At 31.4% G+C, this 17918-nt stretch overlaps 1 pseudogene; it reads left to right on the top strand.

The window, feature by feature from the left end:
• The first annotated feature begins 7976 nt into the window (after positions 1 to 7976).
• Positions 7977 to 17918, top strand: part of LOC102883053 — a 65788-nt pseudogene continuing 55846 nt past the window's right edge.

Genomic DNA, 17918 nt, shown 5'->3' with positions numbered 1-17918 from the left:
CATTTTCATAAGCATAAATGGTTTTTTGAGGCAGTATTCAGGCAAATTACTTTGAGACTGTAAATTCCACTGATGTCACACATTGGGTGGTTAAATTCCTCAATTTACAATGAAAGTTAGTGGTTACGATGAGGTCAGTTTCTATTCATAATAATTATTTTGTTTGAGGGGAGAAGGAGCAGATCTATGAACTATTCTACTTTCTTTAGAGTTTAGGACTATTTCCCACACTTTTAAGTGTTTATCTCTGGACCAAGCGTTTAGATGTATATACACATTTTTCAAGCACTTCTCCATAGACCCCCCCCCTCCATTTCATCAAAAAGATATTAGTGTTTGAATAACCAATAATTATTCATAAATACTAATAATACAATGGGAATTATATTCTGACAGCTTTGAACGGGCTATATAATGGTAAATATAATGATACAACAAAGAAAGTAATTATGAAGTCTGTTTAAGAGGCTAAATTGGAAAAATTAGGTCCTCAGAAACATTTCTAAAATTATCCAAAATACTAATGTTTACAACACCTCTTCCTTTTATATATATGTTGAATGTTTACTCCATATGGGAGAATATCTAAGGACTAGTGGTTTTCAAAATGACTATAAGATGTTATGAAAATTATTTTATTTATCTTCATAAATACCTTATATGCATTTATCTCCAATAAAATAGTTCAAAAAGCAGCATAAAAACCTATATTTTTATTATTAGAATTAATAATGACTTTAAATGCAGTGGTTTTATACTTAGGATTTTTCAAAACTTTTCTCTCTCAGCTGACACTTTGTATATATCTAATACATTACTAATAGATTATTCCTTTGTAAATTTATTATTGTCATAAAGAGACCATTTTCTCATTTCATAATACTTTAACAATGATAATTGCTGTTTTATCAAAGTAATAGACATTTTTAAAATAAACGTGTTACCTGTATTAGTTCGTTTATACTGTTTTACCTCTCTTATAAAATAACTTTCATTACCCCTATTTTAAGAAGAAAACACAAACAAAAAATTGAAAAACATAAAGGTTTAATTATTTATCTAGAGTTACAGTTAGTAAGGGGCCAGGTTTGGTTTACATATAAGCCTTTTAAATATAAACCTTTATTTTTAAGCAATAGTTTGTTTTTATTTTGTTTTATTTTATTATTTTGTCTCTAGCTTTATTGAGGTATAATTGACAATTTTTATCGTTTTTAAATATCTAATTGTATTATAAAGCTGATAATCAAAAAGCTCTCCCTTTTTTTTGCTATCACCAATCACTATTTCCTTATGCCCTCTGTCTTCCTTTTTAAAAACATCTCTACATTTCTAACTAATATAGTTTATAGAACTATTTATTTATTTTTCACTGTTAGACATTAACTTTTTAAGTTCTTGACTTTCATTATAGAAGAGGAAGATTTAGCTCATAGAGTTCTCTTTCCTTTGGGACTCCACTTTGATAGCCATTCTTTTAAAATACTAATATCTAACTTCCTGGTTAAGTCAAATTTTAATGTTTACATTAATATGGTTTCACAAATATTGCTCTCAACTGAGCCATTGTCAGAAGTCTCACTTCATTTCTATACTAAAGACACTAACACTTCATTTCTTGTATGAGTTTTTCTTTATCCTGGAGTTACCTCATTCTCTTCAATGCTTTTTTTACTCTATACTTATCACTAAGTCAACACTCAAATACTGTAACAGAACTATAAAATTATTTTCAATATGGTCAAATATTTCATATACATATATAAGTTTCATTATTTTTCTCTGAATATATTCCTCCTAGACCTTCCCTGTCCCCTACTCCCATCTGACCTATTTCTTTACAGAGCACATAGGGCTTTGGAAAAATTACTATTTTTTTCTCTATCCTAGGAATTTTTTTCTTCATTTTTCTCTGTTGGATCCACTTTATCTTGATCATATCTCTTCTTTTTTGATGTCTATTCCCTAATTTTGGTGGAGTTTATTCTCTAAGAGGTCAGAAGTAAAATTTTTAAAGACCGTATATGTCTAAACATGACTTGTCTTTACATTAAACCTATAGAATTATAGGCTGGAATTATTTCACCAACTTTTAGTTTCCTAGGTTGATCTTGAGGAATATGATACAAATTTTGCATGTAATCTTTTTCTTCTCTGGAAGCTTTTAGCATCTGAATGTCTGTCTGAAGTGTCGCTGTGATCATGCCTGGCTTGCTTTAGTGTTTTTGGTTGTTGTGTGTGTGTGTGTGTGTGTGTGTGTGTGATGCAGAGTAACTGGTGAACAAGGACATTTTGAAAACCCATATTTTCAGGTCTGAAAAATTTTCCTTCCCATATCTTTCTTTGTTATCTCTTTCTGAGACTTTTAATTGCTCGTTTAAAAAATTGATTATTAAATATTTATCTTGATCAGGGGTTAGGAAACATTTCTTAAAAGGCTAGATATTAAACATTTTAGGTTTGAGCAGATCATAGAGTCTCTGGCACAAGTACTCAACTCTGCCTACATAAGCAGCCATAGAGGGAATGGCCATGTTTCAGTAAAACTTTATTTACAAGTGGAGTGATTTGCTCTATAGGCATAGTTTATCAACCCTGTTCTTGATCCACTCTATTGAAATAAATCATTAATTTTTACAATTTATCAAATCACTTCTTTGAATTTTCTAGGCAAAGTAACTCATTATTTGCATAAACAAAATAAAACAAAAATATTTCTTTTCGTTAGTACACTATTCGTTTGGCCAGATATTCCAAACGAAGGACTAAATAATACAATTGACATTAACCTTCCAATTTTAATGTGAATAAATCTAGTATCATTAAACTCTTAGTTTAAGGAGACTTCTTTTTCTATATTTCAATTTGAACTTTAAGAACAGTTTAATTGAATTCCATAGAGACAGACATCTATTAATGTAATTGTGAGCATTTTTTTTCTAGTCATCTGGGATATAACATAGTGATTTTATCATATTAAATTATTTAATTGATAGGCTAAATCTAGGTTCATCATGGTATTTGATTTTAGTTGACTAAAATTTATGTAGGATTTTAACACATATATTTTATTGTTCTCATACAATCTTTTTAAAACACATATATATCTATTTACCAATGACTAAGGTTTTTTTGTTGTTTATTGACTGAATTTATGCTTTGTGTATATGGAGCCTATATGAAAAAAACATTAACTCTACTCAGTCTAAATGACAAATAATGGATATCGACTTACCAAATTAGGTATCATTTTGTTTTGTCTCCTCTCCCTATGAGGCAATTGAATTCAAAGCTTACAAAGAGAGAGGAAGTCATTGAAGGTAAAAGTAGATTTAAAAAAAACAAAAATGGTTGGTGTAAATAAGAAGCGCTAATTTAGGTAATAATAGACATCTGCCATGGTTGGGATAAGATATATTGGCCAACAGAGCTATTTTATGCTGAGTAATCTACCAGTTCTTACTTTTTGATGTTTGATTGTTCAGCTGTTTTGATTTTTTTAAACTTTAAACTTTTGTATATATCTGTATAATAAATTTCCAATACCTGAATTTGGTTTTAAATGTCTTAACAACCTAAGAAACTTTAAAATGGATGCATAGATTTGTATGTAATTATTTGTTTCTTGAAAGCTTGAAAGAACTCAACAGAAAGTTATATTATCCCAAAGCTTTATTTGGATGTAATTTTTAAATTTTTTCAACATTTTCTGCAGTTATAGATTTATTCATATTTTTCTTTTTCTGAGTCAGTTATATATTTTTATATATTCATAGAAAAGTCATTAACTTATTGAGATTTCAAGATAATTAGCCTACATGTGGGTATATAATTTACTTAAAATATTCTGAATCTCCTTTCATGTCTTGAAAATGTTCAATCATGTGTACTCTTTAAAGCTAAAAAAATGTTGTAAGGGGTGGGCATTAAAAATAACAATAGTTTTTATTGTCTCTGAAAGTGCAAATATTCAGTTCTAGAAACATTGCAAAACTCTTTTTGTTACCTGCTCAGATTACCTCAAACACGAAAGTGGTTTCTCAGTTGTTTCTTTGCAGATATAAATGGCACTTTTGACAAAAACCCAGGCAGATATTTAATTGGCATAAGTACAGAGGCAATTATAGCCTAAATTCACCTTGAAGATTATTAGGAAATTCTGATCTTCCTCAACACAGTTTAGACATGTTCGGCAAAGTGAGAAAAGAGACAGTTTTTTTGTTTTTGTTGTTCCCACATTTATTTGTGAGTCTGGATTTTCAGCACATATGGCTATAAAAATGAAACTATTTAGCTAGAAACAATTATATGTGCATTGTCATTTCTCAAGTGCTTTCATGTTTCCATATACTTATTTAAACTTCATTTTAGCATATTCATTTTGAAAATCACTTTTGAGCAATATTAAAATTTACTTTTGCTTTATTGTATGATTTGTAATAATGTCCCTTTTGTTCTGAAATGGTAACTAACTTTTCGATAAAATGAAAGTGTAAGAGATATATGTCTTTGTAACTTTATATATTACACATAAGTAATAACTGAATTTCAAAGGGATAAAATATTTTTCATGCAAAATTTTGTTCTCTTGAGGAGTATATGGTACTTTTTCCCATGGTGGAGAATAGTAATTATCAGATTCCTAAATGAAACTGACCCACAGAAAGCTTTAGAATCATTGATTTACTGTATGAGACTTGGATAATGATCACACTGCTTAAATATTTTAGCTCTTATTTTGTTCTCTAATCTACATTAGCTAACAATTTTGAGTAAATAAAAGTACTCATAGCAATAGTTATTGCATTGTTTTTTCAATTAATAGAAATGCTTGTTTTTCACCTTTTAGTCTGATTTTATCATCTGATTATAAATTATATTGAGTAATATTATTCTATTGATGTTTTATTAAGCATTTTTCTGTTTTATAATAAAAAATGAATGGTGATTTCTATTATAAAAATTTGACATTTTTTATTTATGATTTTTCCCCTTTGAATCATGTAAAAATGAATTAATATTCACAGATTTTTCTAATAGATGTTTATGAATTTCTCAAAGAAGCAAAAAAATCATCAGTAGGCAAGCACAAAATTTTTTTATTCATGATAGACATATGGTATCAGCAAAGGGTTAGCTTTCATGCCTTTTTATACCACTCACAGTACAAAACAAATAAACTATTAGTTAAATTGATAAAGAGAAGACACGAGAAGGCATATATATTAAAAATAAGAAATAACAAGTAGAGACAACAATGGAAACAAGAAATTTAAAGAGACTTTACAGATCTCTAAGCAAATAAATTTGAAAACCTAGATGAAATGGATAATTTCCTAGGGAAGTAGAGGTTACAAAAATTAACCCCAATAGAGTTAGATAGCTTTAACAGACCAATTTTCTAATAAAGTAAATTATAAAAGAACTGCCCAGTAGCTCCAGGCCCAAGTGGTTTCATGGAGGAATTCTACCAAAACTATACATTATTCCAAAGCAATGAAAATGAGGGGAAAAAAAAACGCCTTTCAAATTCCTTTAAGAAAACAAGTATAACCCCAATAACTTAGGCTCTTTCTTCTGTCTTCCCTGAAGTTTTTCATCATTTGCTTTCATTCCCATAATCTGTTGATAGAATGAGAGAACATATGCTGCTATTTCGTGAATTATTTTTCTTTTTTACTGAAGTTATGTAAAAGTCTCAGCATTCTCTGTTATCAAATTATAATGGGGGTATAATATATGTAGAATGTAATTTTCCATCTGGGTATATTGCTAGTTGATTATTACTGGATAGATTGAATTTGGGCTCATATTCACGGGGTATATCATGTAGCTCCATTGTTGGGACATATTTTTAGTCCTTGTATTTTGTGATTTGTATACCTGTTCATATTATAGTGTGACTTCTTTTCACATTAACCATTTTTTGCTTTAAATGATACTTTGACTGATATTTATAATTCACCATCTTTATTTTTTATGACTTTCTATATAGCTTTTTCTCTCCTTTGACTTTTTTTGGGTGTATTGAAATAGATAATTAGTTGCTCATATTTACATTGTACAATTCCATGAGTTTTTTCAATTATGGTTGGCATACAATAATATATTAGTTTCAGTTGTACAGCATAATGATTAGATATCTATATAACTCACAAAGTGATCACCACTAAATCTAGTACTCCTCTTCCCCCTTACATATTTATCACAACATTATTAACTATTTTCCTCATGCTATACTTTATACTTCCATGACTATTTTGTAACTATCCATTTGGACTTCTTAACACTTTTGCCCTTTGTCACCGTCCTTCCTCCACTATCTAGTAGCCCTCAAACTATTCTCAGTATCTATGAGTTTGTTTACGTTGTTGTTGTTGTTTGTTTTGTCCTTTAGATTCTACATGTATGTGAAATCATGTGATATTTGTCTTTCACTAGCATACTAACTTCATTCAGCACAATACCACCTAGGCCCATCAAGACAATATCTTTTTCCATCCCCTTTCTTTTAGTCTGTATCTTTTAATCTGAACTGTCACTTGTAGATAACATATATAGGGGTCTTATTTTCTTATCCATTCAGCCACCCTATCTTTTGGTTGGAACACTTAATTCTTTTCCATTTGAGGTACTTGTTGATAGAAATGTAGTTATTACCATTCTTTATTCTTATTTTTGCTACAGGTTTTTTTCTTTATAAAGAAGTCCCTCCAATATTTCATGTAATACTGGCTTGGTGTTGATAAATTCCTTTAGCTTATATTTGTCTGGGAATTCTGTTCATCACTTTGAATATTTTGTGCCAATCCGTTCCGACCTGCATAGTTTCTTTTGAGATATCAGCTGCCAGTTATATGGGAACCCTCTTGTAGGTAACTAACCACTTTTCTCTTGCTGCTTTTCATATTCTTTCTTTGTATTTAACCTTTGGCATTTTAATTATGTTGTGTCTTGGCATGGGCCTTTTGGGGTTCATCTTTTTTGGGGGAATCTCTGAGCTTCCTGGAGTTGTATGTCTATTTCCTTAAATAGTTTAGGGAAATTTTTCCTCATTATTTCTTCAAACAGCTCTTCAACTTCTTGTTCTCCTTCAGGTTCCCTTATGACCCAGATGTTTTTACATTTAATTTTGTCCCATAGGCTCCTTAAATGATTATTATAGTCTTGGCTTCTTTTTTTCTTACTTTTCTGATTGGGTGTTCTTGGCTTCTCCATCCTCTATATTGGTGGTTAGATCCTCTCCTTTACTCTGTTGATTTCCTCTAATATACTCATTATCTCAGATAATGTGTTCTTCATTTCTAATTGGCTCCCTTTTATCATTTCCATTTCCATTTTTATGTTTTTTTAATCTCTTTGTTAAAGTTCTCACTGAGTTCATCTACTCTTCTCCTAAGTTCATTGAGCATCTTCATAACCAGTGTTTTAAACTCTGCTTCTGTTAGATTGCTTGACTCCATTATTCCTGGTTCTCAGTTCTGTTCTCTCATATGGTTTCTGCTTCTTTTTCTTCCCATTTTGGCTGCTTTTCCATGTCTGTTTCTATGTACTAAGTAAAGCTCCTAAATCTCCCAGTCTTATAAACATGGCTTTGTGTAGTAGGTGTCCAGTGGCACAGTCCTGAGAGGGATTCAGCTGCAGGCCAAATTTAGCCCAAACCTCTGCCCTTCCAAGGCCACCTGTTAAGATTCAGCAAGCAATCCATAGATGCTGTGCTTATAGTTGCTCAAGAAGCCACACCAGAAACTGAGGCCAGCTGCCTCTGGTGTGGGTCTTGGAGTTGGCTCAATAAGGTGCACCGCATTCGCCAAGTACACAACTGGATGTGGCTTGGGTGGGGCTATGAGTTGGGGGAGGTGGAGTTTCAGGGAATCCTCTGGGCTGGCAACCTCTGTTATCCAGTTTGATGATGTCTCAGCTATATAGGTGTCGCATCTGCACACTAGGAGAGGGGAAGGCTCAGCAGAGGAACAATGGATACTGCCAGCAATTCTGCCCGAGAGAAAGCCTCGCCTCTGGCCCTTGCTCCAGCAACTCAGTGTTCCCCTGTAAGTCCATTGTGGCCCCCAGCGCTGGTGCTCAGAATGAGCAGGTCCATCACCGAGAAAGTCTGTTTGCGGACATGGCCCCTTTAAGAGGTGTCTGCAGCTGCTGGCTGCCGCTTTGGTAGCCTCTGTCCCGCTCAGCCTCGCATCTTCACCCCATCCTACCTTCTACTGTTGCAGGTCGATTAATGATTTCTCTCCCTAGTTGTAGTGCTTCTGTTCTTCTAGATCCCAGATGACTTTGCTCGCTGTTTGCTCTGTGTTTCTGTCCCAACTTTGATGAGGTCATAAGAGGGATGAACAAAGCCTCTATCATCTATGTCATTTTTTGGTGCCTCCTTTCTCCTTTTATTTTAAAACTTTCAAGATCATAGTACCTATCTCATAAAATTTGATGGGATTAAATGTTTAATATATGAGAGATTACTTAGAAAAGTGTCTGACACATAATAAGTACTTGGCATTATTTTTTAAAAAACAAAATTTAATTAGGTTTTTAAAGTCTGGTGTGAAACTATTGATTTTTGTTATGGATGTGGGCTGGACCTATCTCAAGCATGGTGGGTGTCAGGTTACTTCACCAGCTGCTACCATAGCAATTATTTTCTGCAGTCATGTTCTTTTGTTCATCTGAGGCTGTTACTCAGAGTTTTATAATCTTCCCACCACGTCCAGATGAAGTCCTACATCAAGGAATTGACTTCCCCAATGAGTGTCAAAGGACCAGCTAATATAATCTGAAAGTCAGGGATACTATCTCTCTGTTTTGGGAAATTTGATCAGTGCTAGGGGTGGGGAGGCAAAAATACGCATAAGATAAATTCCCTTTTCCATACTTCCCAACATACTTTTCTGAGAGTATTTGCATAGTTTGCTTAGAATTGTACATGTTGGCCGAGTTAATGGACATGTTTCTTTCTGCGTGGCTATTCATGTAATTTATTCACACTTTTTAAAACCTCTTGTGTCCTATCCTAATTATATGATTTCCAATGCATGATGAATTTCTGAAACACCTATGATGTCATGACTTGGTAACTCAATCACATGCAGCTCATGGATGGCAGTTTGAACTCTATGGTCAGATTATATCTCTCTAGAAAAGCCCAGTAGTATATTGCGATATTTTTGTTTTCCAAGCAGAATCTTTTCTCTATCATGATGGACTTGTTTTTGCTCTAGATTACTAGGGGTATACATTTCAATTCATTTATTGGGGCTTACCAGAGACCTCACTGAATGTCTCTATTTACCAAATAAAAATCCAGCCCTGTCGAAAGTTCTAGAAAATGTAGCTCAACTGGCAGGGAAACCTAACCCATAGGTTGGACTTGCTTCAGAGCCCTCTTTCCATCAGGATCTACTTACAGCCAACAACATCCCATGAGTTGTGATAAATGAGGCAGAACATTATTCTCACTGTGCTGTACTAATAAATATTTAATAGCTCTTTAGGGAAAAAAAGTACTAATTTTTAGTTTTGTCAAATTCTTTCATATAAATACTCCCACCACAGCTGATTTCAAACTATCAAACGGGCATCTTTAAATGTGTATTTGGGAGGAAGTATGCACATTTTGATTTCACAAGCCATTGCAAGCCATTTCCATCAAATGTCATATCCTGACAGTCAATTACATGGGTATCTAGGGTATTTGCAGCATTCTGCTCATCAAGATCAATATGCTGTTATTGATAGTAGATTGCGTGTGATATTCTATAGACCAAGTATATGTATATCATTTGTGATGCTTTGTTGCATATCAAAGAAAATCAAAGTCTGTTTAACTATATCATGATAGAAGAAGAGAATTAATTCTACATTGAAGTTGTACTTCTGGTCCTAACAGTTAAAAGCAAACTGCTTTTGACCTCTCCATCATGGAGCTTGGAAAGAAATGTTTTGCCAAATTAAATATTGCATACTAAATGCCAGAAACTGCTTATCTGAATCATTCCATATTGACACGGAAGTTTCAATTAAGACTCCCATTTTGTAATAAGTTTACAGCAGACTACCCATCATCTACCATGTTCCATATGGTTTTAGACAGAGGCCATATAAGTAAACTGAAGGGAATATAATGGGGCCCACCACACCAAATTCTTCAAATCTTTTTTATATGGGTACACTACTAATTACTATATTACATATTGATATTTTTATAAGTAAAACCAAACACAGATACAGATACAGGAAAACCTCTGAATTTTACTTTACAAATCGCAATTATTGGAAAGAAACATGGTTCAAAGAAGTTTGTCGAACAGGTATTGTAAAAATAGTAAGAATTATAAACAAGTTGTTTTATATATTAATTGTTCATAAATATAATTTTCAAAATATTTTCTTTAGTCATTCTCTTGGAAGTGTTCGGAAGATAAGCTTTCATCTTTTAAAACTTTGTCAAGAATAATATATATATAAGCAAAGCATATATCTCAAGTTTCAAAATCAACGAATATTTTAAAATTGAACACAATAAGATAACTAGCACCTTGATAAAAGACGGGGCATCATCAGAATACCAGAAACTTCCCTTGGGTGACTCATTACACTTAATGCCCCAATAACTGCTATCCTGACTTTTAAAAGCATAGAGTAGTTTGGCTTTCCTTTGTTATTATTCTAAATGAAGTCATATATTATATATACTTTGTATCTGCCTTCTTTGTCTCAACATTTTACTTGTGAAATTTATTCATGCTGCTGCAAATAGTTGCAGATCATGTCTCTCACTGTGTAGTATCCCATAGTGAAATTATTCCATTTTAGTCATTCTAGTGATTTATAAGTGACAATAAGAAGCCAAATATTTTTTCAAGTATGTATTGGCTTTTTAAATAGCTAGCATCTTCTGTGAAATCTCTGTTCAAGTCTTTTGCAGATTCTTCTGTTAGATTTTCTGTCTTTCTCATAATAAATTTATTTTGCATGTTATTTACTTATTAGATATATATACTACAAATATTATCTCCATTCTATGGGTTGCTTTTATATACTCTTATTGGTATTATTTGCCAACTATTAAGATGGTAATAAAAGTTTGATTAAAAGAACAGCTCTAAAAAATTTGTGTTTACATGTATTATATTCTACTCTATTTACTTTCTTAAAGAACTGATTTTATCCCTTGATGTATTCACAAATGAACGTGTTCTTCATATCAATTTTTAAAGGAAAATCTTTTTCACCATTGACTTTCCATTATGTGAATTTTCAAACTGCTTTGTCGAAGGAAGGCCGTTGGTATACTAGTTTTTACCAAATAGTTAAAAGTTCAGATGTATTCATTTTTAGTAAACCTGCACATTGTTGATATTATAACCAGTAATGGTACCAACTAATTTGTAAATGTCAGTACTGTAAGCAAATGGTTTCATATATTAAATTCAGTTTTCCCAAGGGATAAGTTATTATAATTATTTCATCCCACCCCTTTTTAGTAGATGAGTCGATAATTTTGGATTATGTATATAGATGAATGCATGTACATAAATGCATGTATCATATAATGACACACATACATACATATAATTTAAAATAGTGATTTACTAGAAGAAAGGTAAAAATAATACTTCGAGCCTGAAGAATATTTAGCTACAGGTATTAATTTGACAACATTTATTACTGCGATTAGCAAAAAGCATGTGGGATTAAAATATGTTAAATTTTCTCTAAACAAAGACATTTATCTTGACTTTTAACTTCTGGTACACATACACATGTAACTATTTTCTCCTTGACAAAATAGGTTGGAAAAGTGTGGGAAGGAGTTATTTGTTATTAAAGATTTTAAAGTACTAATCTTTTAAAAATATGCCTTAAGGACAAACATTATTAAAAGAAATAATTTGCCCATAAGTATGAGTGAGAATAAAACAGAATAGGGAAACAGAGAAATAGTAATACCAGTATTACTATGATTTTGTAACCTTAAAATTCCTATAGTCTTTCAGAATGGCCTAAGATTTCCTACAGATTGCATTGAAGTAATTGTATATCATTATTTTCTTCTACTTTGACTTCTTTATTCTTATGACTTAGTGATTTAAGAACAAGGAATGTTTCTTTGAATTAATATTCAGTATCAATACATTCCTTAGAAGACATCTTTTTTTCTTTCTTGCTTGCTTGAATTGGAAATCTTTAGTCTAAGATCAAATATGTTCTCTGATGCATTAGAAACATATTTTCCCCTCATGTTCTTGAATTTGCCTAGATTGATAAGATAAAGTCATCAAAAATGAAAATACATTATGTGACACTGTGTAACTTATAGCTCCTTCTCTAAATTGAAGTAGTCCTTCCAAATAAAATCCTCTATATATACATACGTGTATTTATAAATAAAAGTCAGTTAACTAAGTCACATGAGATTTCTGATATTTTATTTCAGGAAATATACAATATGGTGGAAATAAATGGATTGCAGATAATATACAGCTTATTTATCATCAAATTCATTGAAGTCAAATGGCTAATGGAGCTAGTCATCATCAAGAGGAAAGGAGGTAAGTGAAGGAATAGAAATATCTACATCTTATTATGCAACCAACAGAGAAATGAAATGAAAAAAGTGAGAGTTTTGATGAGGAAGCCTCCCTTTGGAGATAGGTTAGGGCACTCGTTATCCCTTTGTTTTATAAGCATAACCGGGCTTGCAATCAGTTCTATTGTGCTTGATCATTTAGAGTTGGCATATTTTCTATCCTTGTGATATGAAAATGTCTGTGATAATGTTTTGCTAAGAGCAAAGGTATAAATGTCCAAATAACCACACCAATCTTATCTTTTCACACCTAAAATATTTTGGAGACGTTTCATTCTGGTATTCTATTAGAATGAATATATATTGTTTTATTAATTTAGCTAAAATGTTAATCTGTTAATTTAAATCAATGTATTTAAATGAATCTTCATATAGTTGAATAGCTTCCTTCTCTAAAGTGCCAAACAGGAATTTATATATCTGAAGATGCCTTTCAGAAACTTATAGCCATTTAGAAACAGGTTAAACATCTAGATGACACCAGCATATTTGAAATATCAAAACAAATTTACAATTCTAAAACAGCATCAACATATTATGATCTGATTGTTCAACACAGCCTATTTTCTTTCCTAAGTCTATCCTTTGAAGATATAATGCACAATTATCTTGTATCTTCAAATTTTTAAATGCTACATAAAGACCCATCTATAAAAGACTGCTGGGCCTATATCTACATTTCTGTAAAACCTTAAAATTTCTCTAAGGTTTGATACAACTTTTAGAAACTGCAAATATCAGCAAGGAATAAAAGAATCATTAGAAATAATTAGAAACTCTTCAAAACAAAAACCAACCTGAGATGGAGTCTCTTAGTCTAAAAATTAAAGTCTCTTGATTTTAACTGGAAAAATTTATTGCCACAGAGAAATCATCTAAAAAAACTTTTCTGCAGTGTTACATTCACAATCCCAACACGAATATAGCGAGAAATGGTTTCTTTTTCCATTTAGTAAATCCATTACTTAAAGTAAAATCCTAATAAATTCATTTTTATCAGAGTTTTACTTTCTTTTTGCTTCACCCAAAATAACATAAAAATAAACTCCAAATTTTATTCTAAGCAGATTTTGATCGCTTTTATACAACTGGGCTTCCATTGTAATATTATGATATTTTGTAGGACAAGGTTATGTCACTGTTTCCTTCAAGGGAGTTTTCAGGTTGTAGGTAGGAAAAGGTGGAATAGTGATTCTGAGTTTCTATTTTCAGAAGGTTTAGAATATAACATTCATCTGTCTGTTCTTCTCTATCACTCACTTGCAGACTGCCACTATCTAATAGACCCAGTCCTCATAACTTAGTAAAAGGATATGACCAAAAGTATCAGGGAGAGTAAAAATACTTCTGATTGATGAAAGAGGGCAGTAGTGTCCTTGAGCTATATCTGAGAGATCACTAACACTTTATTTTGGCTCTATATCTTATATATTTCAGATATTTGGGGCGGACTTGTACTAAATATCAAATAGCGGTGGCTATTTTTTGATATAAAAGAACAAAAAATGAATTTCTTTGTCCTAATAAAAGAGATAATTTATCCCCACCTAAAATAACTTTGCTGTATCAGACATTATATAATCTATTTCAATTCTTTGTTACTTTTTTCTGATAACAACATAGTATAAAATCAATGTAAACATTTAAAAAAATAGAATTTTTTAAAATGTTTACATAGAATAGAATGTCAAATTTATCTTCTCAAAGCATATTTTTCAAAAATACATAAATGTGACTCTTGCACATATACAGAATGAACATGTCAAAAAAAATTTTAACTCGTTAATAAAGAAACTAGTAGGATGTTAAATGTTGGTTGCCAGTGTAACTGGGTTTTAATAAGCATTTTTAAAAAGGGAATGCTACAATAAGATTTCTAGGTTAGAAATAAAATTTGTTAATGTCTTACAGGGCAGTAAAATTAAATCGGGCTTATATTTTCTCCCGGACAGAAATTATTATGTCACTTCATAGTTTTTTTTTTTTAACTCTAATTAAATACTAAATCACAAAGTCAAACATAAGTATATCCTTCTAAAGAATTTAATAACCTTCGACTGAACCTATAAAAACAGTGCTGCAGCATGACATCAAAAGAACATGATATATTTTCTTTTACCTTTTGTCCAAATTTTGGATATTTTCTTGACAGTCCCCTGATTTGATAAAAATATCTACAAAGAATATTCTTGATCATGAAGATTGACCATATTATGGTTGGACTGCTTAATTATATAGTTAAGTAAGAGGTATCGATTAACAATATATGTTTCCTTGAGCACACAGTTTTGAACAACTACTAAGCATTTACCAGAGAAGCAATTATGTCTACAAATTTTCATAAAGAAGCTCAGTTCATTTTTATAAGCTTATTTTATTTGTTCTTCTATACCAAGACCAGGAAACCAAGACTAAAAAAGTTTCTCCCATAAATTTGGGGGAATTCTATTTTCCTTGTAAAATTTGTTAAGGTCTCTGATCTATCAGGAAGTACCTTCCTTACAGTGAGGCTAGAAATATGTAACAGATTTTAGTGGGCCAGTTCACTCTGCGAATCCTCTGCTAAGCATATGTTCCACATGGCAACGTGTTCATTAAGAGAGAGCCTAACATACTCTAATTAAATGAGCAGCATTCTCAATATGATACTCTAGGTATGATCTTGAATTCACCTTTGCTATCTCCAATTATATCTTAGTAAAAGAAAAGTAGATTTTTATTTAATCTCTATAAATAACTATATTTTCATAGGAAGAACAGGAGAATAGCAAAAAAAATCTGTAGATGAGACCGAATAGCTGTGCTTAATTTATAGCAGAACGAGTGATATCAGTTTGTAGAGAAATAAAGTTATTTATTGGAGTACAATGAATAATTCATAAGAATTTTATTGGTGTTGCTTCTGAGATCATATTAAGGACAGTGAGGTCATTGACAAATCATCAGGGCCTTCAAATCCATTTTGTAAACTGTAGACTCTCTGAAATATTTATATTACTCACAATTTACTTGTATACAATCATTCTTTTTGTTTGAAATCTCATTCTATGAATCTTTTATTACAGTGTTAACCTAGCCAAGAAATATGGAGCATATCAAAGGAATCTTTTTTTCTCGTATTCTCTGTTTGATAAGGTGAAAGAAGACTCCTTTGTGATCCCCCAAAACACTCTGAGATCTCAAAGCTTTAGTTGTAGATGTAAAAGACACACAGTTTATTCCCCACAGAATTTAGGGTCTGATTAGGGAAAAACAAGATTGGTTGGGAATATTTGGTGATTTGATTAAAATAGGATCATAGGTACCAAAGAACAATTAATCAATGTGTCACTGTAATATTTTAAATTCACGTGAGAGAATAAACCTTAATTCCTTCAGATATGAACAACATCTTTTCATTGCCTAAAAGTCAAGGACATGATGAAGTCAGTAAAAAGCACAGAAATGTGTTCAGTTATTCTGTGAGGCATGAAAACTGAGCCATTTGGGAATAGCATTTTAATATTCTTTCTTAAGAAAAACTAAATATTTAAATCATGACTTATGAATAACCAAATTGTTTTAATATAGTGTGTCAAAAAAATTCAAAATATTCCTTTAAAATATATTACTGATAGGCCATTAATAATAAAATTATGCCAAATTTTTAACATATTTCTTTGCTTCTTTTTATATTCATTGTTTGTAGGTAGATTTTTTCCAAGGTAAATAAAATTAGCTTCTCTCAAACCTTCTCAAACTTGCTATACACACTCACATTTTTCCCTTTACTTGACTTTTGTATATTTTGAAACTACATGACAAATTTACTTTAGGACACAATTATTTTTTTAACTTAAAATCAAGTGTATATATATATACAGAGTTGTTTTTCCCTGTCATTATCATTCTTAGTATAATCTCAAACATCCATATTAATTATAACTTAATCAGTGTAAGTTCTATTACAGGGAAAAAACTGGAAGGTAGTGATTGATAACTGAAAGTCAATGCCAAGCATGTTGACAGATACCTGCTGATACCCACATCGATTTTACTCCTTATAGTGGCTAACTGAACATGTTCATTAACTTGACCCAAAGTAACATAATAAAGTAACAGGAAAGTTATATATGTTATATTACATACTATTATATATAATATATAGAGGTTTATTATTCAGTCTTATTTACTATTTCACCAGGTGTCCAAATATTATTTGTTAATTACTTGATTTCATATTTGTCAAGTCTAAGTTAAGTAAGACCATTAGAAGTTATTTTAAGCTCACATACCCGAAAGGTATAGAATATTATTATAAATTCTTTTTTTAAGCATTTTATTTTATTATTAGTTTCAAGTATACAGTACCTTGGTTAGACATTTATATCATTTATGAAACAATTCCCCCTACTACCCTACACATGGCTCTACACATAGCCATTACATTACTGCTGACTACATTCCCTGTGCCATACTCCCCATGCCCATTACCATCTCCCAACTACTAATTCATACTTCGTTAGCCCTTCTTAAAGTACTATCATATTTAAGGTTTTAGAAGTTCAGTTGTTTTTGTTCCTCAATTCTCGGTTCCCTAAGGCTCACAGTGACATTAAAAGGGTATACTGTATCCTAGTTGTTTTTGTTTTTTTTCTTATTGCAAGCTTGTATACTATTCCTTAATACCGTGTAATTTCAATTGCCAGAAATTAACTGTTTGGTGTATAGATTTTTTTCCATGCATATACTTATACCTTTTGATTTATGTTACCCTAATTCATCTCTATAAACTAACTAAACAAAGCTCCTTCAGGTTAAGAAATTTGATAATTCAATGTATTGATATATTATGAAGAAAGGAAGGTTTTTTAAATCCACAAGAGGTACTGGTTTTTCAAATTACAAACATATGTATGTAGAGCGATCTTGCAAGTTCAGTTTTATAGTCTCGGTCACAAGTTAAAAATAAACAGAACGACAAAAAAATTATCGCAGCAAATCTCAAAGCTCTGTTCTTTACAGCATCCAAGAAATATTTTCTTTACTGAGTTTAACTCATGAAAAGAAAATCACACGAACAAAATGAATAACTAAATATTCAGATTTCTATCTCCCACTGGACCAAAAAAAAAAAAGATTCTTGTCACATCACCTCAGTAGAGGTCACCAAATGTTCAGATCATAAAACCAGAATCCCAATCATTGCTGCCACCAAGTGAGAAATAAGTTATTGGCATACAGAAATTAGAACCCAAACCAAACTTTATCAAGAATGCGAAACAAAACCAAAACAATTTGGAGGTGGGAGGAGGAAGAGCAAGAGAGAGAAATTAAA

This window comes from Pteropus alecto, unplaced genomic scaffold (genome assembly GCF_000325575.1).
Source record: "Pteropus alecto unplaced genomic scaffold, ASM32557v1 scaffold21, whole genome shotgun sequence".
NCBI lineage: Eukaryota > Metazoa > Chordata > Mammalia > Chiroptera > Pteropodidae > Pteropus > Pteropus alecto.
Note: the sequence above shows the minus strand (reverse complement) of the source record. Positions and strands in the feature narration are given on the sequence as shown.